General features: G+C 38.7%; 1 long non-coding RNA gene across 4 annotated transcripts; it reads right to left on the reverse strand.

The window, feature by feature from the left end:
- Positions 1–7034: 7034 nt before the first annotated feature.
- Positions 7035–9629, reverse strand: LOC127085322 (uncharacterized). 4 transcript variants are annotated; one of them, XR_007789094.1, is made up of 3 exons: positions 8890–9629; positions 7803–8307; positions 7035–7714 (listed from the first exon to the last, which is right to left on the reverse strand). It is a non-coding gene; the product is annotated as an uncharacterized LOC127085322 (long non-coding RNA). The 4 variants fall into 4 exon arrangements; XR_007789091.1 differs by having other exon boundaries at positions 7842–8307; positions 8890–9628; XR_007789092.1 differs by having other exon boundaries at positions 7946–8307; positions 8890–9626.
- Positions 9630–24952: the final 15323 nt, after the last annotated feature.

Below are 24952 nucleotides of genomic sequence, written 5' to 3' on the forward strand. Positions count from 1 at the left end.
TACTCCTTTTTAGTCCATGCACATTTGTACAAATGTGAGAACCGCATCCAGTATCTAATACCCATGATGCAGAAGTAGATAAATTAATTTCAATAACAAAAATACCTGAAGTTGAAGTCTCTACTCCATTCTTCCTATCTTCCAAGTACTTTGGGCAGTTCCTCTTCCAGTGTCCGGTCTTACCGCAATGGAAGCAGGTGCCTTCTTTTGCTATGCCTCCACTAGACTTCAAAGCAGCGATAGTGGGTTTGGGTTTGACAACTTCCTTGCCTTTCCCTTTATCATGTTTGAGGACAATCCTCATGTTTCGGTACCAATCCAGAAAATTTATCCCAGACAATTTCTCCTTGTCAAGGATTGATCGCAAGATGTTATTAGAGGTGTTTGTTGTCATGGTAATCTACATAAGGATTAATGAAAATATAAGTATCATTGACATATTTAATTAGGCCTTTAATTAAATATGCTCCCACTATTTTACTCAAAACAAATGACCCTCATCATTTGATTCAAAAAATCCCGTTGGAAGATTTTCTAGTGGGTCGAGATCCATATTTCACTTCGTTCTATGTCCGCGTAGGCGGATTACACAAAACTAGGTTATTTGGGTAGGAACTCCTTCCAATTGTATCTCATACAACTCTCGAAAATTTCAGTTGGGTGAATAACTCCTTATTCCAATCCATCATATGGATCATTCCCAACTCTTGCTTCTAAACATATATAATATTATTAGAATTAAGTTTGACCCATCGTTTTAGCAGTTGGATATTACAATTATTCCATCGTACCTTACCAATATAGAAAATGCACCTCGCGTAGGCGAAACCTACATTATCCGATACTAGTCTTGATGAGTGCTAAAACTTGGAAAGAAAACATATATAATATTATTATAATTTGTTTAGTTAAGTTTGACCCATTGTTTTAACAGTTGGATATTACAATTATCCCATCGCACCTTACCAATATAGAACATGCATCTCGCGTAGGCGAAACCTACATTACCCGATACTAATCTTGATGAGTGTTAAAACTTGGAAAGCATAAACTTAATATTTAATTTGAGGGAATTGCAATTTTTCTGATCTCACCGGCTTATTTATCATATAAATCGTCTCTCACATGCATCAACATACATTCACATGCATCAACATACATACATACATAATGAAACAGTTATGGCCCCTAGCGCAGTTGTTCTCCCAAGCCAATGAGAGAACCTAAGCTAACCTAATAACGATCTAAGCTTCTTCAAGCAAGATCTTTAAGGTTGTCCTCCTTTGGCACTGACTTCTTTGCTTTCTTCATAACATTACATTACATAAAGAAACTCGTTTTACATACGAGGGAGTGAGATGAGAAAAGAAGTTACATTGAGAGACTAAAAGAGAGGCACGACACGCAGGTCGTATTTTAAAAACCCAAAAATAAAGGAAAACTAAGGCCATAACCGATCACCACAAGACAATAATAAACACATTATTATTATCAGTTTTAATTCTTTTAATCAATTAAAACCAAATTAAATCTCGACGACCGATCACATTACGCAGAGTTAGCCGAACGGGTCAATTTTGCCTTGCGTTAACCGGTTAACCAAATGCGTTAACCGGTTAACACTGTTGAAAAACTGTTAGAAAATTTTCTTTCTGTCTTGCGTTAACCGGTTAACCAAATGCGTTAACCGGTTAACACTGTTTGAAAAACTTAAAAAGTTGTATTTCGTCTCGCGTTAACCGGTTAACCATATACGTTAACCGGTTAACACTGTTTGAAAATCTTTTAGAAAACAGTATTTTGTCTTGCGTTAACCGGTTAACCATATGCGTTAACCGGTTAACACTGTTCGAAAAAGTGTTAGAAAGCACAACTCTTGTGCAGTCACAACCCCAATCGCATAACTCTCTGACAACACAACCCTTGTCTCGTCACTAACCCTGATGCACCAATTTCAGACCGTCAAACACATCTCGATTGTTGATTCAGTATGATTGATCAACACATCATTGCTTCACCATACTAATGTCGGATCAAGAAGCAAATGACCATTGATCGCTCAAAGGAAAACAATCATTAAGTGTTTGAATGAACGAAACGAGAACACTATATCATATATAATGTATTTTGCATCAGGATTACATATATCATATATATAACTTGATCGATCTCAATTTAATTTTTGATTCATTCTATTTTAATCGTATTAATACAAAAAATAAACAGTTATCAGATTCATAGTTTCGTAAGTGGCTCTGATACCACTGAAGGAGAATTGCCATCCAAGGCGCAGCGGAATTTAAAAATTTCTCCATTTAGTGATACTTACGAATGGGCATGATCAGTGATAAAATCGTTACCTCTTGTGGCGATCAAGAATGTTGAACGATGACAACGCCTCTACTCAGTCCACACGAACGGATTCCTTCAATCTCAGTGCTAGCTGCTATGAATGAAGGCTTTGAGTGAGAGAGAGAGGGAAACGAAATTCCAATTAGAGAGTTACAATGATTCTACCCAAGGGTTCTATTTATAGAACCACCTGTGTGGGCTTCAAGCTAAAAAGCCCACTTAAGTGTATTTTGGCCCATATCTCATAATATGCCAAAATCACTTAAGTATTTGGTACCTTACCATATTTCGTATTCCACTTAAGTGCATCGTACCTTACGATGTTCCTTAGTTACTCTATCTCTCATCAATCCGTCCTTTGTGTGTGACCCTGTAGGTTTTCGCGACGTTGGCAATTATATTAAATCATGCATTTACTATAATAAACAGTGAGTGGTATCTAGCAACACATCACTGCTACCCAAGTCACGAAAATGTCATGTGATCTGACAAATCCTTCTGTGATAATGATTATGTGTATAATTACCCTTTTACCCTTATGTCTATATTAAACACAAGGCATAGGTCGTGTCATCCTTGTCCAGTTCAATATTTGGCCCATAGACATTTATCCTGTTACGCAGGATGGGCAAATTCCATCTAGGTCACTCATGTCCCTCAGCATGCTTCGTGGAGTACCCATCAACTGCCTTTATGGTTATCCAGTTACGGACAACGTTGGATCAGCAATAAAGCACTCGACTCTACATCTAGGGTCCATAGTGGTTTCAGGTCGAAGAGTGGTATACACCATTATCACCATGAGAATAACTTATGACACTTTGCATAACATTCTATATAGTATTCTCATAGCGGGTTAATCCAGTATAAATATTACTCTTAATATTCATACCTATGTTTAAGACTTGATAACTCTTTATCCATGATCCATGAGATGTGATCATCAGTCTACAAACATAATAGTCTTAATGCTTTAATGTTATCCCACTTCACAATAAAGCTCGACTACGAATACTTTAAGAATAGTGTCCTTATGTTTAATGTGATCTCATGATTAAGTCATACTTGATACATTAAACGGACTAGCTATTCTAGGGACTTTATTAAACAAACATAATAAAGAAAAAACCTTTTAACTATTAATAAATAATTCGATACAAGTACCAAAAGTATTGGCCTCTAGGGCTTACACCAACAATCATCAGGCTCTTCAATAAGTTGATTCTCTAGAAACTCTATCACTGCATCCTTATCTTTGAGCTGCTGAAGAAGCTCCTCATACTCACGAACCCATGCACGCGACCGGTCTTCATCTCTCAACTCTTCTACTCCTTTGTTAGGGAGGGTTGAATGCCCAACCATAACCATAGGGGTAGGTCTCGGATATTCGTACGGCATGCGGTACTCAAGAGCTCTCTTCCTTACCCAAGAGGTGTAAGGTTCCAAAGCAATGCAATTCATCGGACCAAGCTCATTCCTCCCTTTTTTATGAACTTTACGCCAAGCGCGGACCATCATATCCTTAAAGTTCTGGGGATCTTTACCCTCTTGAAAGAACAATCCTTCCAACAAAATGTTGTTAGGTTTATCCTTTAAGGGGAACCCAAGCTGACGGCAAGCCAAAGCGGGATTGTAGTTAATTCCACCGCATGTACCAAGAAGAGGCACATTGGAGAATTCACCACAAGAGTCAATAATCTGAACGCCATCATGAACATAGTTATACCAAGAGATATCATCATTAGTGAGAGACATGAGTCTCGTGGACCACCGTAGACATCCCTTGTTCTCCTGGAAGGCAAGTGTCTGAGGCAAGTGCGAAATAAACCACTTGTACAACAGAGGCAGATAGCATACAATGGGGTTTTTTTACCGAGATAACCCAGTTTTTCGAAAAAATTCCCAAAATAACCCAGTTTTCAGCAAAATTCCCAATCTACCCCACTTTTAGGAGGTGTCTCCAATTGAATTGGCGACTCCTCTTAAAAATTGCAAGGAGGCGCCAATTGGATTGGCTAGGGCAGGTGCCCTAGCCAATCCAATTGGCGCCTATGTGTAATTTTTAAGAGGAGTCGCCAATTCAATTGGCGACACCCTTAAAAAAGGCTCAAATGGCAAAACCTCCAACATGAAAGTTGTAGATCTTTTCAAGGCAATGAATTTGGACATAAATTTTGCATAATTTGGAATTTTTATGAGAAAGTTATGGGCAGTTGAAGTTGGACTTCTGATTTTTTCAACTGTTATCTGACCTATAATGTCTTGCATTATCGCATGTGTTTCTTTTAGAAATATGAAATTTTGTCCAACATAACATTTGAAGTAGACATCTCAAATTTTGCAATTCACTTGGTCCCACCTCAAAATAATTAAAAATGAGTGAGTTAGGTCCTTGCGAACTTGACCCAAAATTAGGGTTTCTGTCAAAACATGTGTATGTGAATTTTGCCAAAAGGGACCAACTTCAAGCCCTTCTGTTTGAATGATAAAAACCTCAAATGACAAAACCTTTAACATAAAAGTTGTAGATCTTTTCAAGATAAAGAATTTGGACTAAAATTTTGCATCATTTGCATTTTTGTTTAGAAAGGTATGGGCACCTGAACTTAGACTCTTTGACATTTCAACTGTTATCTGACGTATAATGTTTTGCATTATCCCATGTGTTTCTTTTAGAATTATGAAATTTTGTTCAACATAACATTTGAATTAGACATCTCAAATTTTGCAATGCACTTGGTCCCACCTCAAAATAATTAAAAATGAGTGAGTTAGGTCCTTGCGAACTTGACCCAAAATTAGGGTTTCTGTCAAAACATGTGTATGTGAATTTTTCCAAAAGGGACCAACTTCAAGCCCTTCTGTTTGAATGATAAAACCCTCAAATGACAAAACCTTCAACATAAAAGTTGTACATCTTTTCAAGACAATGAATTTGGACTAAAATTTTGCATCATTTGCAAAAAAAATTAGAATTTTAGTACCTTTCTCAAAAAAATTGCAAATGATGCAAAATTTTAGTCCAAATTCATTGTCTTGAAAAGATGTACAACTTTTATGTTGAAGGTTTTGTCATTTGAGGGTTTTATAATTCAAACAGAAGGGCTTGAAGTTGGTCCCTTTTGACAAAATTCACATACACATGTTTTGACAGAAACCCTAATTTTAGGTCAAGTTCGCAAGGACCTAACTCACTCATTTTTAATTATTTTGAGGTGGGACCAAGTGCATTGCAAAATTTGAGATGTCTAATTCAAATGTTATGTTGAACAAAATTTCATAATTCTAAAAGAAACACATGGGATAATGCAAAACATTATACGTCAAATAACAGTTGAAATGTCAAAGAGTCCAAGTTCAGGTGCCCATACCTTTCTCAAAAAAATGCAAATGATGCAAAATTTTAGTCCAAATTCTTTATCTTGAAAAGATATACAACTTTTATGTTGAAGGTTTTGTCATTTGAGCTTTTTATCATTCAAACAGAAGGGCTTGAAGTTGGTCCCTTTTGGCAAAATTCACATACACATGTTTTGACAGAAACCCTAATTTTGGGTCAAGTTCGCAAGGACCTAACTCATTCATTTTTAATTATTTAGAGGTGGGACCAAGTGCATTGGAAAATTTAAGATGTCTACTTCAGTTGTTATGTTGGACAAAATTTCATAACTCTAACAGAAACACATGCGATAATACAAAACATTATAGGTCAGATAACAGTTGAAAAAATCAGAAGTCCAACTTCAACTGCCCATAACTTTCTCATAAAAAATCCAAATGATGCAAAATTTATGTCCAAATTCATTGTCTTGAAAATATCTACAACTTTCATGTTGAAGGTTTTTCCATTTGAGCCTTTTTTAAGGGTGTCGCCAATTGAATTGGCGACTCCTCTTAAAAATTACACATAGGCGCCAATTGGATTGGCTAGGGCACCTGCCCTAGCCAATCCAATTGGCGCCTCCTTGTAATTTTTAAGAGGAGTCGCCAATTCAATTGGAGACACCTCCTAAAAGTGGGGTAGATTGGGAATTTTGCTGAAAACTGGGTTATTTTGGGAATTTTTTCGAAAAACTGGGTTATCTCGGTAAAAAAACCATACAATGGAACCACCACCTTTTGCATTCCTCATATGCAAAGAGAAATAAGTGTCACCCAACAGAGTCGGAACGGGATTAAGAGAAGAGAAAGTCCTAATAACACTCACATTCACGAAATTGTCGATGTTGGGATATAACACTAGCCCATATATGAGGAGTACAAATATGGCTTCAAAAGCTTCCTCACTCATGGCCTTCCCAAACAAAGTAGCTTTGGCAATAAGAAAATCAGATGGGAGACCTTGAATTCCCTGATGGACCTTCTGATAGATTTTCCAATGGGAAAACCGCTGTTGATTAAATTGCTGCACTATTGGGATTCGAAGATCAAATTCCTCCATTTGTATCAGCTAGTGATGATGCCATACTGAAAGGAGTCAATTATGCATCTGCGACTGCTGGAATTAGAGAGGAAACTGGCCAGCAACTGGGAGGGTGCATTAGTTTTAGCGACCAAGTTAATAATTACCAAGAAATTGGGTCACAGGTGGTAAAGTTACTAGGAACTGAAGATCAAGCTGCAAGTTACTTGAGCAAATGCATTTACTGAATTGGTTACTGAATTGGATTGGGTAGCAATGATTACTTGGAACAACTATTTCATGCCTCAATTTTATTCAATGGGTAGTCAGTATACAACCAAAATCCATTATTTTAATACAACCAAAATCTATTCCTAATTAACCATACCATTTGAACCAATATCCTTCTACATAATCAAAGACAATTATCCAATTCTAAATATCTAACTCTAACCTATGATAGATCATTCCAATATCCATACAAGTCCATTCTATTACATCCATTGTCTATATCCTAATACAAATAACTATGGCCAAAACGGAAACGGTCACGGTTACAACTTGGAGCTCCATCAACTAAATCCCACAACCAATGTGGCCAAATCCAACAACCCAACATTCAGGTCTGGTATAGCAGTGTAGCAGCATGGCCATGACGAAATGCATAACGGTTAGCTTCGCCATCCAATACAACAACCAATGCGAATCTTGCAGCTTATATTCAACATGGAAGTAGACCATAACAAATCACCGCATAACGTAAAGCCATGTAAATACAAAACCTGTTTCGCTTTCGTTCCCACGGCGGAACGCAACAACTCACACAAAAACCTCCCAATAGTTCAAAGCATAACATGACTTTTCAGCACGACTAGCCGTGTTCATCTCACTGAAAGTAGGATGTCGTTGCGTAAGGATAACTGACAGCTGAAGTTCATTCAAATTTTACACGAGCAGAACCTGCAAATTAATCAACATTGATGACATATCAGATATCTTCTTCCATGAATAAACGAAGTTTCATTCACACTTTGACTCAAATACTAACATAAGCAACAAAGTTTTCATCAACAATCGAATAATCCACCTGCAGAATTCGTCATAAACACACGACAGTCCAACCGATACGGCAACAAAAAAATTCAATGCGGCAACCGGAAACGCAAAGACCTCCCAAAACCAACATGTTACCTACAATTAAACGGGTGTTGTTGCAGCGGAAGTTGAAAGCCGAACTGGAGTTTAGTGCTCCTGCTGATGTTGGAAAGAAATCCCATGTCTTCTACTTCATGTGTGATTCTTACATGGGTTGTGATCAGGAGTATGGTTTTACCCTTGATGTTAAAGAAGCAAATGATGGTGAAGACGAATGAAAGACACAAAAGCCAGCTGCAAACTGAAACGACAACAGTCAATTCTGCACCCTGTAAAAAAACCACAAATCCAAAAACAGTCCTGCAACAAACGCAGCCAACACACCAATTCGCAATTGCAACCATAGCTAGCGATTATGACCGGCATGATTTAGAACCAGCATGCACTCCAAACGAAACCTGCACCAAACAGAATGCATCATAAAAAATGACCAACATAAATTGCTAACCAAAATGCAAGAAAATGATAATTCAAAACCAAATTTTTCAACTGTCATAACCACCCTAACCAAATTCTTGAACCCTTCAAAGAAACTCTCTCATCAACACTTCAAAACTCCACTACAGAACTGAATCTCAACCTCACAATTCCCTTATAACTGATTTTTTCAACAACCTCCAACTACTAATAACCTCCAACCTGATAACAGAACTAGGGAATGAGTTCATGACCAACCTGACTTCACCCAAAACCTCCAACAGAATTCCAAAAACCTCACTCTGTAAAACTGATAACAGAACTTCCAACTGTCCAACGAACTTCAACCCAACCGTAACAAACTCTCCTTGAACTACAACAACATTAACCTGCAAAATTGATACACTAACTAATTTCCAAACTAACCTTTCTAACCAACTTAAAACCCTCTAACAAATTCATAACAACCTAACAGAAATCAGTTACAAAACTAAGCTTAAGAACATAACAGAAATACACAATAGAAGAAGGAGAAGAGGATATCTAAGAGTATAAATTCATACCTTCACAGTTCAGAACGGGGGTTCGTTTTTTGCCACCTTCACTCTCTCTCACTTTCTCGACCTCATTCCATCTTCGTCACCCTCATCTTCCCCATTTTGCAACCCCTGCAACAACTCTTCCATCTATAACTGCCTCAACTGATATAGAAGACATATAACAACAAAACCTTTTTCTTCAGGGACACCGAATACTACCTAACTGCGCCTCCAATCACTAGCAAACAAGGCCTAACCGGACAAATCACAAGAGAACAGCTGAAGCATTCGAAGAAGCGCGCAGTAGGAATTTGATAGGAGAAACTCTGTGGAGATGCTGAGAATAAACCACCATTCGCGATGCAAATTCTTCATTCATCGCCACTCCTAATTCGCAGCACAATTCAACGACGACGCGACGTTGCCGACGAATCGATAAAGCTATAGACCGCAAGAGAAAATAAGCATCGTAGTCAAAGAGGACGATCCCATCGGATTGCTTGGAGCGTCGAATCCATATGTTTCCTTACTTTGCTCTTTCTCCTCCAAACACAAGATTGAACACGGACTCGGAATTAGATTCGATTACATGGATGCTAAATTGAATTCCTCATCCGTTCGGGGTGGCTCGCGGTCGAATCCGGAAGGGGTCTCTCGGCGCCGGAGAAGAGCGTTGATCTGAAGGGATTATGTTCTCTGCACGTACAAAAGCTTAGCAGGAAGTGGAGTTGAAGTTTGTGAACTCGTCATGGGTTTGGATCGTGTGGATACGGGTAATCCATGGATGAAGGAGCCCGAATTTCTTTGCCATAGAGTCTTTTGAGAGCTTGGGCCTATGGCCCAAGCGTTCCTCACATACCCCTCCAATTCGTTTAACACCCCCCCAGCCCAATATGCCCTTAATTAAGATTTCCTCCATTAATTCTTGCTTTAATCCTTGTTTGATTCATATTAATTCCAGTCTTTACTATTAATCTTGATGCTAATTTTTTGATCTTGGTATGAAAAGGATTTTAATTCTTGGTTTTATATAATTAGATTAGCATAGTTCAAGATTAATTGTGATTCTAATTTAATTAGATATTAGGTTAAATTTTGACCATTAGGTTTATCGATTTAAATGGTCAAATGACTGTTTTGCCCCTAAGTTAGAAATAGTCAAATATTTGCATGTTCCCCTAGTTTTAAGACTTAGAATTAATTCCAATAAAAACATTAACTCTTTAGGTAGTTATACACTCAATTCAACTAATTTCTCCCCACCGATTAAGTTGATCAAAGTACGCTTTGAGCGACTAAATCCTTTGACTGTGCTTAATTCCCCAAGCTTAGTCAAGTGATCAAAAGACCCTTAATCACTTGATAAAGCAAGTCCTTGTGATCAATATATGATGGATGCTGGATCTCAAATTTCAATCAAGATTCAAAGATCACGATCAAGAGTTCAAGCTATTCAAATCAGTACAAGACATGACTATGATTCAAGCACTACAAAGGTCAAAATCAACACTTGTTAATCATGAGTCAAGTTGTGTGCCATGAGTCTTAAGTAATAGAAAAGGAATGAGAGTGGAGAATTCCTACCCCCATTCTGAATATCTTTGGGTGCGGGATGAATGACCCGTTTGCTAATTGTATTCACCTCTATTCATAGGCTTTATCACAATTTAATTCAAGTTGATTAACAATCCCCTTCATCATTCAAAGACAACCCTTCATCATGGGAAACTGCAAGGAAATTCAACTTCAACACTCATCGATTATGATGCAAATTGCACGTCATGAGCCTTAAGTAGTAGAGAAGGAATGGGACTGGAGAATTCCTACCCCCATTCTGAATATCTTTGGGTGCGGGACGAATGACCCAGTTGCTCACTGTATTCACCTCTACTCATAGACTTTAGTGTGATTTAAATTGAATAATTGATAATTCTCTCTACATAGATTGAAGCATATATTGAAGATCAGACTTCAACCTTTCAGGGTTTATCCTTCTATCCTTTTGCTCTCCCAGTAAAATTAAAACCATTTTATGAATAAATTCAAAAATAATTAACCCTACGATTAGAATTGTATGATACGAGCCTTAAGCAATGGAGAAGGAATGAGACTAGAGAATTCCTACCCCTATTCTGGATATCTTTGGGTGCGGGACTAATGACCCAATTGCTCACTGTATTCATCTCCACTCATAGACTTTGGTACGATTCAAGTCATGACCCCTTTTTTCAGAATAAAAGCAATTTCACCTCATCAAACCCAGTTTTGCCTTTGGGCTTCATTTTTAGTTTAAAACCTTTTCAGAAAAGGCGTATTACTTCCGTTCTACCGTGAACGACGTTTAAGCCTCCATGTGCAAGCAAGCAATGTTTAACTGCTAGAGTGCGATCCGAGTTCATCCATTCTACCGTAAACAGACAAACGCTTAAAGCACCCATGCTCGAGCATACATGCCAGTCGACAGTATAACACAAACGTTAATATTGTCCACTAAAAACAACTAACGCATCCGCCCTAGTTCTACGAACTACGAAGCTCTGATTTCCTCATTGCACGAAAGAGGATACGTAGGAACGAGGGCCAAAATCCTTGGCGAGCACAATTATCTATTTCTCACATTTTTCACACTTATCTATTTACTCCCTATTTTCCTTTTCGTGAGTAATCTTCAGATAATAACACCTATTCTTACAAAGAACATTCAAAACGGTTCCCATGGAATACCATGGATGTTAGGGGTGCTAAGACCTTCCCCTTGCATAACCGACTTCCTTACCCATTTCTCTTTCCCCCGGGTTTTATCTATGTTTTCCCTTTCCTTCGGGAATAAATAAAGTTCGATGGAGACTCTGTTGTATCTTTGAGCATGCGATGCGCTCGGGTATAATTCGCGTAGCTTCACTAGGGAGCCCTTTTTTATGTGTGCATGTGTTTTTGGTATAAATGTTGTTTGATAAAATAAAGTGTGGGGATGAGAAAAGAATTCATTGGTTATACTTTTGTGTTTGACAAGACCTTTGGTCTTATGCATACGTACCAACATAAAATAAGGGATCAAAACCCCGTAGTTCATGGTAAAAATTTCAAAGAAGTTGGTGAATTGATTTTAACAAAAGTTTAAGTGAAAAGGCAATAAAAGTCCAAATATTTCAATGGGGTTGTTAGTTCTTTTTGTCTTTTTGAAAATTAAGTCAATATGGTTAAGTTTATTTACAAATTGATTTAGAAAAGAGTTTAAAAATTCATTGGCATAAGGCCAAAGTTTTTCTAATTATTAAAACATGTCTCAGTTGAAATTAAAAACAAAGAAAGTTTTTGAAATTAAAGAAATGGGAGGAGATGAAGAGACTACCCTAACCAAAAATTTAAAAGTTACGAGTTGAAAAGATCTGACCAATGGGATGCAATCCAACAGACAAAAATGTCATATAGAAACTCATTTTCCTTTGGACTTTGATCAAACAATAAGCAATAAGCAATGAGAAATATCCATACATCATGAAGATCAAGGAATCAAATAAAGATATCCACATCCAAGCAAGCACTCAAATAGCTAACAGTCTTCAATGTCTTTCAATGTACCAAATGAAATATTCCTTGATCAACTCAGAACAAAACATCAGACATGGGCAATAACAAAATAACAATTAAGCATATAGACAGAATAGCAGATGAATCAAAGATATCCAAGGTCTTGCATCAGATGAAGGCTCAATTCAAGATAGCTCAGTCTTAAAATGTTGGCATCGGCCAAGTCCTTTAGCACAGGGGAGGTTGCCTAATCCTAAGTCCAAAAGTTCAGATCAAGTTTAACAGTCCACCAAATGTTTTTTAGGTATTTTCTTGTTATTAAATGTTTTAAGGTCCTAAGACCACAAACAAAACCAAAAGCAAGCAAACAATATATACAATCACAAGATATGGCTCATATGAGCAAAGTGAAAATGACTTGAAACATAAACAAGTTATATGAAATAGAAATGGCAATGGATGATAAATGACTAAAACTTAAATTGCATAAAGTAAATAACTTGAAAGTAAAAGCATAATGAATAAGAGTTAGTCAATGGTTAGTCAAATGTTAGTGGTGAGTTTTAATTGATTAAGTCATTCTTTGGAGAACACTCAGCCATTCATTCACAAGTATGAATCCTTAAACCAAGACATCTTCCATGAGAAGGGTGTAAAGACAAAGTGTCATACAACATACGATATCAAGTTTCGATGATGACAACACGTCTACGAACAAATGCAACACATTACCCACCATATCCTTTTTCACGTTATCCTAAAGCTACTATAATCATCAAAAACATATAGACAAAGTGTGATCATGACCAAATACATGAAAATCACTAATCACAGCCTTTTTGCAGATTTGAAGGCTTTGAGTCGACCATAGGGGTCAGCTCAAAGCTCACGGGTCGGCGCAAAGGCTCTGCCCAAACTGGAGGGAGTCAGCGCAAAAACCCCTTGAGTCGACGCATAGGGTCGACGCTTAACTCACGGGTCGGCGCAAAAATCCCTGCGTCGACGCATGCAGTCGGCGCGTGCCCCACGGGTCAGCGCACGCCGACCCTATGGTCGACCGTTCGCGCGCAAACTCAGCCTTCTGAGTTATTTCAAAGTTTAAATTTCTGTTATGTTTGTTTGGTTTTGTCTGTTACTATAAATAGAAGTCAAAACACTTCTATTAACTAACATTTGCTATTTTTGAGTACAAGTGTTCAAGGAAACAAGAAAGAGTGAAATAGTTGTCAAAGATTCATCATCTTCATCTTCAACAGTCCACAATACATCAACTGCACACAATAACTTTTGATGCGATTTGTGATAGTTTGAAGGTGATAAGGTTCGAGGTAGCGATTGAAGAATCGGGTTCGAGTTGAAGTCTTGGCAGGTTCTTTCTTGAATAAAACCATTAGGGTTTTATCCTCCAATACCGGTTTGCGTTTGGGGGTTTTTGGACGGGTTGCTTCATTATCTTTCAGCTGAGCGAAGGTAACTGATAAGAGAAAGTCTTCATCAGTTTAGTAGCGGAGTCGGTGTTTGAGTAGTGAAGAATCCGGGTTTGATTCGTTTGTGTTCGTGATCAGCCGGGCCAAGGGGTTGAAGAACGGAAGGTTCATCAACAAGTGGCAGGAAACGGAGGTCAAGCATCAACAATCAAAGGTCTTGATTCATCTTGAATCAAGGGGCAAGGAAAAGAAGTATCATTCAACATATTGGAAATTCTGTTGTTTACATACTTTGCACTCCTTGTAAAAACGAATAAATCTCACAGGTGATATCTAATTAATCATCTCAATTCTATTTTTAGAATTGAGGGCAGACGTACCCCGAAGCGAGGACGGCGGGGGAACTGCCTCACCAAATCTCTGTCTCCTTTAATTTTCTGCATAATCTGTTTTTCAGCTTAAAATTTAAGTGATTTTAGTTTAAGCTATTTTTGCCAAACTTTGATATAAGTTGAGTAAGTGATTAAAACAGCTGTTGGAATACTAAGTACAATAACATATTGTACTAGGATAAATTGACTTACTTACTCAACTCAAATATCACTTGGAGTGTTTATGCACACCAAGTGTTTGTAAAATTGCCTAAGCCAAAGTTGCCTTAAGTTTGCACTGAGTTTCAATTTGGTATTTTGGTTCATTGGAACTAGGCTTGCTAGTAAGTGAACTCTATCATTGATTGTGATACTAGTGTAGCGAATTGTATCTCGTTTTATCTCTTATCCATTAGCTTAACGCATATCCGGTTTTCCAATAACGGTTCGTTTTTAGTCTAAATTTTCCTCGGTCGCTTCCGCACCTAAAACATTTTTAAAACCAATTTTTCGTTTAAATTGGTAGCGCCGACTCAAGTTTTTAACTGGGATCTATTCAACCCCCCCTTCTAGATCCGTGCCATAGTCTAACAAGTGGTATCAGGAGCTCCGGTTCACTCCGTGCTTCAAAATACAACGTTGATAGAAAATGGCTAACGAACCTAAAGGGGCTTACAATAGAGCTCCCGTTTTCAATGGTGAAAATTATAGTTATTGGAAAGACTGTATGCGGGTACACATAAATTCCATAGATAGAAAAATATGGAATGTTATTCTCAATGGTCCAATTGAAATAACCATGACCAATGAGAATAATGAAATAGTGCCTAAGCCCGAAGCACAATGGACCGATGATGATGAAAAGAAATACAACTATGATTGGAAAGCCAAAAACATCTTAATCTCCTCATTAGGGGTAGACGAATACTATCGTGTATCCCATTGTCCTACTGCTAAGGCCATGTGGGATTCACTTCAAATTGCCCATGAGGGGACGAACGATGTTAAATTGGCTAGAATCAATACACTAACGCAAGAGTTTGATCTCTTTTTCATGGAGCAAGGGGAAACCATTGCCGACATGCAAAAGAGATTCACTCATCTAATCAATCGATTACATTCACTAGGTAAACCTATTTCCAATGATGTTGCTACTAATAAAATCTTAAGATGTCTTAACAGGGAATGGCAGCCGAAAGTGACCGCCATCAAAGAGGCAAACGATCTTACCATATTGGACTTAACAACATTGTTCGGCAAACTACAAGAGCACGAACAAGTTCTATTAAGCTTGGAACAACATGAAAAGAAAGATAAGAAAGACAAAGCCAAGGTGAGCGAAAAGAAATCAATAGCTCTAAAGACTTCCTCCTCAAAGTCTCAAGCAAAAGAGCAAAGTGATTATTCATCAAGTGACGAAGAAGAAGAGGACAAGAGTGAAGATATGGGGTTGTTCGTCAAACGCTACAACCGTTACGTGAGAAAGAACGGCATCCAACATTCCGAGAAGAACTTAGTTAACTTCCGGAAGCAATCTAGGTTCTCCAAAAATGATGACTCCAAAGGAAAAACAACTAGAGGGTCGTGCTACAAGTGTGGAAAGCCGGGTCACTACAAACCGGACTGTCCGATGAACAAAAAGACAAGAGAAAAAGATTCATACAAATCACATAAGAAACCATCAAAGCCAAGGAGGGCATACATTGCTTGGGAAAGCGATAGCGACTCCTCCGATGATGAAAGCTCCAGTGATGAAGATGAAAATGCAAATCTATGTCTCTCTGCTCATCAAAAGAATAAGAAGAAACAGGTACGACATGCTAAATATGAAAATTCCTCTAGTATGTCTCATCATGAATTGCAAACTGTTTTTGAAACTTTACACTGTGAAGCAAAAGAGGCCTTTAAAAGGCTTGCCTCAAATAAGAATTTTTTTTCTCATGTAGAACAAAAAATTCAAGAATCCGAAAGGAAACTTGAGGCACTTAAGGCTTCTATAGTGGAAAGCACAAAAACTAGTTATGAGGACCTTAAAAGTAGAATGATGAACTTTGGGTGTGATACTTGTTACATTTGGCAAAGTGAAGTAAGGAACCTAAAAGCCAAACTTAACAAGGCTCTCGAGCCCAAGATTACTTTTGCTATTGATAAATCTAATTTTCGATCAAGTATGGTTAATCCATATCAAAAATATAAATATGTTATAAAGGATGAAGATAGCAAAAGTAATCAAAATGAAAAGTTCTCTTGTCTTTATTGTTGCAAGAAAGGTCATTCCATTGCTAAGTGTAGATTTAGGAGATTTTTGGTTCCTAAAGGCATTTATCAATGGGTGCCCAAATGCAACCATCTTGTTCCTCACCACTCAGGACCCAATAAGCCATTAGGTACCTTCTTTTGTTAATTATCTTATCACAGGTACAATGCCTCGAGACTACCGAGAGAAGATGGGTTCTCGATAGTGGATGCTCAAGGCATATGTCAGGAGACATATCTCTCTTCATTGACTTCGTGGCTAAGAAGAAGGGGTATGTAACTTATGGTGACAACAACCGAGGAGCAATACTTGGTAAAGGTAGTGTAGGTAATCCCTCTTCCACTACTATTTCTGACGTATTGCTTGTCGAAGGTCTTAAACATAACCTACTTAGCATCAGCCAGTTATGTGACAAAGGATTCAATGTATCGTTTTCAAAAGATTGTTGCAAAATTGTGCATACTGATGATAAGAAGAGCATGTTTAATGGTCTTCGTGTGAACAATGTCTATATGCTTGACTTAAATGAAGTATCTTTAACAAGTGACAAATGTCTTGTAACAATGAATGAAGATTCATGGTTATGGCATAGACGTTTAGCACATGTTAATTTCGACTTACTTAACAAAATAGTCTCAAAAGATCTAGTCCTAGGTCTCCCCAAAATTAAGTTCACCAAGGATCACCTTTGTGATGCTTGTCAAAAGGGGAAGCAAACGAGGATCTCTTTTAAATCCAAAAACATCGTTTCAACAACGAGACCTCTCGAGCTTCTCCATATGGATTTATTCGGGCCATCTAGGATTAAGAGTCTAGGAGGAAACTATTACGGTTTCGTAATAGTGGACGACTTTTCTCGATTTTGTTGGACTATTTTCTTAGTAAGTAAGAGTGACACATTCGCCGCCTTTGAACGATTTGCTAAGCTTTCCCAAAATAAACTAAATACAAACATTGTTGCGATTAGAAGCGATCATGGAGGTGAATTTGAAAATCACCTATTTGAAGAATATTGCGGTAACCATGGTATTGATCATAACTTCTCCGCTCCACGTAATCCTCAACAAAATGGGGTTGTGGAGCGTAAAAATCGAATTTTGGAAGAATTGGGAAGAACAATGATCAATGAAAGTGGCTTACCAAAATATTTTTGGGCTGACGCCATTAGTACGGCTTGTTACGTTTTGAATAGGGTGCTCATTCGTCCCATTCTAAACAAAACACCGTATGAACTTTTAAAAGGGCGAAAGCCAAATGTTTCTCACCTGCATGTCTTTGGTTGCAAATGTTTTGTGTTAAACAATGGAAAGGAAAGCTTAGGGAAATTCGATTCTAAGGCCGACGAAGGTATCTTCCTCGGATACTCTCAATCTAGCAAAGCATATAGAATATACAACAAGCGATTACTTACTGTAGAAGAGTCTGTACACGTTACTTTTGATGAATCCAATCCGAGAAATGTCGGAAAGGGTAGTGTTTTTCATGGTGCAGGTACATCTACCGAAGACATACTCAAAGGTGGCGAGCCGGGGATTGATCAACCCGACATAGTCAAAATTGAGGAGGACAAAGATGTACACCATGATGAAACAGAAGTAGATCATCCGCCTTCAAACGATGATCTTCCTCAAGCTTGGAAGTCTTCCAAAGACCATCCAATCGACAACATTATCGGAGATATCTCAAAGGGTGTAACAACTCGGTCTAAGATAAGTAATTTCTGTTATCACTTCGCTTTCGTTTCGCAGATGGAACCTAAAAACCCTAAAGAAGCCCTACTCGATGAACACTGGTTTTTATCAATGTAGGAGGAACTTAATCAGTTCACCAGAAATGAGGTTTGGGACCTTGTCCCTCCTCCGCGAGATCATCGAGTAATCGGCACCCGATGGGTGTTTAGGAACAAGCTGGACGAAAACGGGGTAATAACCCGTAATAAGGCGCGTTTAGTCGCGCAAGGGTATAACCAAGAGGAAGGCATCGACTATGAGGAAACTTATGCGCCGGTTGCCCGACTCGAGGCTATACGCCTTCTCCTTGCCTTCGCTTGTGCAAAGGATTTTAAGCTATTCCAAATGGATGTTAAGAGCGCTTTCCTTAACGGTCACATTAATGAAGAAGTTTATGTCGCACAACCTCCGGGTTTCGAATCCCATGAGTATCCTGATCATGTTTATAAACTGAAAAGGGCCTTGTATGGTCTCAAACAAGCTCCTAGAGCTTGGTATGAGAGACTAAGCAAGTTCCTACTAGATCAAGGTTACTCAAGAGGAAAGGTTGACACAACCCTCTTCATTAAACGTCAAGGAAAGCACTTGATATTAGTGCAAATTTATGTAGATGATATCATTTTTGGATCTACTAACATGAATCTTGTGAGAGAGTTTTCTGACCTTATGCAGGGCGAGTTCGAAATGAGTATGATGGGGGAGCTCACATACTTCCTCGGTCTGCAAATCAAACAGCTCAAAGAAGGAACCTTCGTGAGCCAGACAAAGTATTGTTTGGACCTTATCAAGAGATTTGACATGGCAAAAGCTAAGGCCATAGACACCCCCATGCCTACGTGTACCAACTTGAACAAAGATGAAGACGGTAAGGAAGTAGATGTGAAACGGTATAGAGGTATGATTGGTTCACTCCTTTATCTTACTGCTTCCCGTCCCGATATTATGTTTAGCGTATGCATGTGTGCAAGATATCAATCATGTCCCAAGGAATCCCATTTAAAAGCCGTTAAACGGATACTTCGATATTTATCCGGTACTCCGAAGTATGGTCTATGGTATTCCAAAGGAAATGATTGTTCCTTGGTAGGTTTTTCCGATTCCGACTTTGCTGGTTGCAAATCGGATAGGAAAAGCACAAGTGGCACTTGTCACCTATTTTCAAACTCTTTGGTTAGTTGGCATAGCAAGAAACAAGTTTCTGTTGCCTTGTCAACCGCCGAAGCGGAATACGTTGCCGCCGGTAGTTGTTGTGCCCAAATCCTATGGATTAAGCAACAACTATTGGATTTCAACCTCAAACTTGATCGTATTCCCATCTTTTGTGACAACACGAGTGCTATTAACCTGACCAAGAATCCTGTGCTACATTCCCGCACCAAACATATCGAAATTCGACACCACTTTCTTCGGGATCATGTAGAGAAAGGTGACATCGTGTTTGAACACGTAAATACTGAAAATCAACTAGCGGACATTTTCACAAAGCCGCTAGCCACTGAACCTTTCTTTCATATTCGCCGAGAACTTGGCATTCTCGATATTTCGGAACGGACACTATAATCTGCTGTTTATATTACTACACTTAAAACCTTAATACTGTACTTCTGACAAATCTATGTTGTTGTAAGCACATGTCTACTGTTCACTAAGTTACTACGGCATTAAGGTGATATTGTTCCTCTTCCCCTCTCTGCAAAATCTCATGACTGCAATAATTCTATCTCAAAATGATAGTGTTTATATATATACGCCTGATATATCTCTTTGGTTGTGTATTGCTGTATGTGGTGTTAATTATGCATCAAACTGGTCATTGCATGTACTGAGTAGTGAAAAATGAAAATTTTAAACTGTATGAGTCGACCGCAGCAGGGCTATGGTCGACGCATGATTAAACAACTTTTGCAATTTCTTTAAAATCAAACAGTATGCGTCGACGCATACAGGGGTATGGTCGACGCATCGCTCAAAGATTTCGTTTTTCTGCAGAAAAATTTTAAATCATCTCTCATGCATTCACATCATTAAATGTGCAATTACATTCCATTACCTTTCAAACTACCCACTACTTTGTAACTTGCATCTACCTAGTGGCTATTGCTCTTTGATCTTCCATCTTCCCAAAACCCTAACCTTTCCACTATAAATTGGGAAAAACCCCTCTCTAGAGGAATCACTCTCAAAACCCTCATTAAACCTTCTCTCTGTATCCAAACACTCAATCTCAAACCCACTCAAATGGCTTCCTCATCACGCAGACCCTCCGGCAAAAGACCCCGAGAATCATCCGGTGCATCTCTTCCCGTATCTGCTGTATCACTCGTTCCACCTGCTCGTGTCGAAATGTTCAACAAAGACATCGGTAAACGAGGAGTTGTGCAACAACACGCGTTCTATAGACTTGAAGCTGAACGCATGCACTTACCGGAAGTCCTGTCTCTGCTGCAGCATCAAGGTCTCATCAACTTCTTGGAGTGCAACACTCAATACAGTGAAGACCTTGTCCGAGTCTTCTACTCCGGTCTTCATGAGAACTTTCGTGGACACAAGCTTTCCTCCAAAGTTGGCTCTACAAAGGTATCAATTAAATCAAATTTCTGGAACAAATATTTTGATTTGTCTGTGGATGATGCTGGAAATCCCCTGCCTGAGGTGACTGATTCTCACCACATAGATGGCTATGAGTTTAAGAGTGCATTAAATGACATGTTGGAACGGCCATATTCTGATGATTTTGTGCAGAGTGACTTGTTCCCACGAACCGTCACTGCGGGCAAACTGAGCGCCGGGGAAAGAATTCTCCAATGGATTGTCTCACGCATCCTGCGGCCCAAGAAGGGCGGTCTCTCCAGAGTCGAACAGTCCGAGGTGCATTTGATCTACATTCTGAAAAATAAGATAAAAATCAACTGGCCATACTACATTGCTAGTAGAATGTATAATCTTCGGGATTCCGGACGAGGAACTGCTCTCGCCTACGGATCCTTCATCCAAGAAGCCCTTACAACAGCCAATGTTAGTCATCCGTCTTTCTCGTTAACATCAATCACACCTGACAAAGAATTTAGCACAAAAACCATGTCTATGATGGGATATATATGGTGCAAGGAGCGGAAGAAATATAAGTTCGTTAGAAGAGGATACGTTCCTCCAAGGGCTGACAGTGATGAAAGCGAAGAACAGGACGATGAAGTGGAAAATGAAGAAGAAGAAGAAGATGAAGAAGAAGAAGCAAGGCACGATAATGCTCACAATGGTGGAGACGACAGTCCTTCACCCATTGGCACATACGACTGCTCCGGCTCTGCTTGGGTACAGCAGCCGGATACATATGAAGAAGCTGTTCCACGATGGGGTGGCTGGGGTGAATGGCAACATACGGGTTGGACAACTCGACGTGAATCTTACCAACCGTATCACCATCCTGAGGAAGAATTTCTTCCATCCCCTCCACATCCTGTTGACTCTTCAGAGCTGTTGGAGATGATGCAAAGCATGCAACTTGCCCAACAAACCTTCATGGAATCCCAGGATGACCGACTTGCTCAAATTACCAGTCAACTTCAAACCCAAAATGAGCGGATCGAAAACTTCTCCACAAGCCTAAATGAACGATATGCAGATTTGGATAGGCAGGTCACAGGGAGTCTTAGGCATCTGGAAGGTGTTTGTGATTACCTAGAAACTCTGGCTGACCCTAGCAGAAACCCAGGCGTATGCTACCATCCCGGCCACCGTCACTTAAGACAATAGCCATTCATATGCACTTACATGTTGCTTGTTGTTTTTGCATGTATTTTGTTTTGCTTTGCCCGTTTATGCACCACAACTTCCTTATGTATTTTCTCCTTCTTAATTAATGACTATTGTTAAGAAATGATATTTGTGTGATATTATTTCGTTGGTATCTATATTTCTACTACTGCCTGTGAATTTATCGTTGCAATCTTGAATAATTACTCTGTCTCTCTTTTTGATGTTGTCAAAGGGGGAGAAAAATGCTGACATGCTGACAAACTAACAGTCTGACAAACTGCAAATGGCCATATCTGACAAACTGCAAATGGCCTTAGACTACAAAAGAAAGGGGGAGTGTGCAAAATGTGTCAATACTGCATGATGTTCGTCACGCTGAGCTATACGGGTTGTCATCATCAAAAAGGGGGAGTATGTAAAGACAAAGTGTCATACAACATACGATATCAAGTTTCGATGATGACAACACGTCTACGAACAAATGCAACACATTACCCACCATATCCTTTTTCACGTTATCCTAAAGCTACTATAATCATCAAAAACATATAGACAAAGTGTGATCATGACCAAATACATGAAAATCACTAATCACAGCCTTTTTGCAGATTTGAAGGCTTTGAGTCGACCATAGGGGTCAGCTCAAAGCTCACGGGTCGGCGCAAAGGCTCTGCCCAAACTGGAGGGAGTCAGCGCAAAAACCCCTTGCGTCGACGCATAGGGTCGACGCTTAACTCACGGGTCGGCGCAAAAATCCCTGCGTCGACGCATGCAGTCGGCGCGTGCCCCACGGGTCAGCGCACGCCGACCCTATGGTCGACCGTTCGCGCGCAAACTCAGCCTTCTGAGTTATTTCAAAGTTTAAATTTCTATTATGTTTGTTTGGTTTTGTCTGTTACTATAAATAGAAGTCAAAACACTTCTATTAACTAACATTTGCTATTTTTGAGTACAAGTGTTCAAGGAAACAAGAAAGAGTGAAATAGTTGTCAAAGATTCATCATCTTCATCTTCAACAGTCCACAATACATCAACTGCACACAATAACTTTTGATGCGATTTGTGATAGTTTGAAGGTGATAAGGTTCGAGGTAGCGATTGAAGAATCGGGTTCGAGTTGAAGTCTTGGCAGGTTCTTTCTTGAATAAAACCATTAGGGTTTTATCCTCCAATACCGGTTTGCGTTTGGCGGTTTTTGGACGGGTTGCTTCATTATCTTTCAGCTGAGCGAAGGTAACTGATAAGAGAAAGTCTTCATCAGTTTAGTAGCGGAGTCGGTGTTTGAGTAGTGAAGAATCCGGGTTTGATTCGTTCGTGTTCGTGATCAGCCGGGCCAAGGGGTTGAAGAACGGAAGGTTCATCAACAAGTGGCAGGAAACGGAGGTCAAGCATCAACAATCAAAGGTCTTGATTCATCTTGAATCAAGGGGCAAGGAAAAGAAGTATCATTCAACATATTGGAAATTCTGTTGTTTACATACTTTGCACTCCTTGTAAAAACGAATAAATCTCACAGGTGATATCTAATTAATCATCTCAATTCTATTTTTAGAATTGAGGGCAGACGTACCCCGAAGCGAGGACGGCGGGGGAACTGCCTCACCAAATCTCTGTCTCCTTTAATTTTCTGCATAATCTGTTTTTCAGCTTAAAATTTAAGTGATTTTAGTTTAAGCTATTTTTGCCAAACTTTGATATAAGTTGAGTAAGTGATTAAAACAGCTGTTGGAATACTAAGTACAATAACATATTGTACTAGGATAAATTGACTTACTTACTCAACTCAAATATCACTTGGAGTGTTTATGCACACCAAGTGTTTGTAAAATTGCCTAAGCCAAAGTTGCCTTAAGTTTGCACTGAGTTTCAATTTGGTATTTTGGTTCATTGGAACTAGGCTTGCTAGTAAGTGAACTCTATCATTGATTGTGATACTAGTGTAGCGAATTGTATCTCGTTTTATCTCTTATCCATTAGCTTAACGCATATCCGGTTTTCCAATAACGGTTCGTTTTTAGACTAAATTTTCCTCGGTCGCTTCCGCACCTAAAACATTTTTAAAACCAATTTTTCGTTTAAATTGGTAGCGCCGACTCAAGTTTTTAACTGGGATCTATTCAACCCCCCTTCTAGATCCGTGCCATAGTCTAACAAAGGGTTCCAACTTGGATAATTCAACAAGTATGCCACTAGCTCCCATGAAAGGAAAAAAGGCCAAGTCTCCATACAATCCCATGAAGAATGGGATACTTACAATCTCACTTACTAGAATGCTATGCCTTGAGAGTTAAATTTAGCTATATGTTAAGAAATCGTAATTAGGCTTATGTAGAAGTCACAACTATCTGAGGCCGGACCATAAAAATATAGGTGTTAACGCATGTTATAGATTTGGAACCAAGAACCAAACTCCTAAAACAATACCACACACTAAAAGAAAATGGGAGAGGCCTATCTCAGTCATACTTGTATTGATTCATCTGACCCAAGGTCATTGATGAATCAATTAGCATTTACACATTAGAGATTTCATTGGTGAAATGAGGGAATGGGGAAGAATAGGGATGAAGATGAAGGGGGAGGGGAGATAGAAACACAGGTTGATCATGAGAGGAATTTCATCTGATCAAAACCATCCATTCATCTCGGGAGATGAAATGTACATTTCATCAATCCCCTAAATCCAATGGTTTTGATCCAACAAAAGTCAAATCCATCATGACCAAGGCCCCAATAGAAAGTCAAACATCACAATACCATAAAAATGGCTCAACAATATTTTTAAACATTTTATCAATTAAAAGTCACATTAAAAATGAATTAAAATACATTTTAATTTGGACAAAATCTAAAATCCCTTCAAAATACCAAATAAATGGCCAAGGGATTTATCCTAGGTCAAATGACCTTAGCAAAAAAAATTCACAATTTTTAGAAAGTCAGGAGTATTTTTAAACAATTAAAAATATGCACAAAAACATTTAATTCATGACAAATACCAAAATTATTCTAAAA

The sequence above is a fragment of the Lathyrus oleraceus genome, chromosome 5 (assembly GCF_024323335.1).
Source record: "Lathyrus oleraceus cultivar Zhongwan6 chromosome 5, CAAS_Psat_ZW6_1.0, whole genome shotgun sequence".
Classification (NCBI taxonomy): domain Eukaryota; kingdom Viridiplantae; phylum Streptophyta; class Magnoliopsida; order Fabales; family Fabaceae; genus Lathyrus; species Lathyrus oleraceus.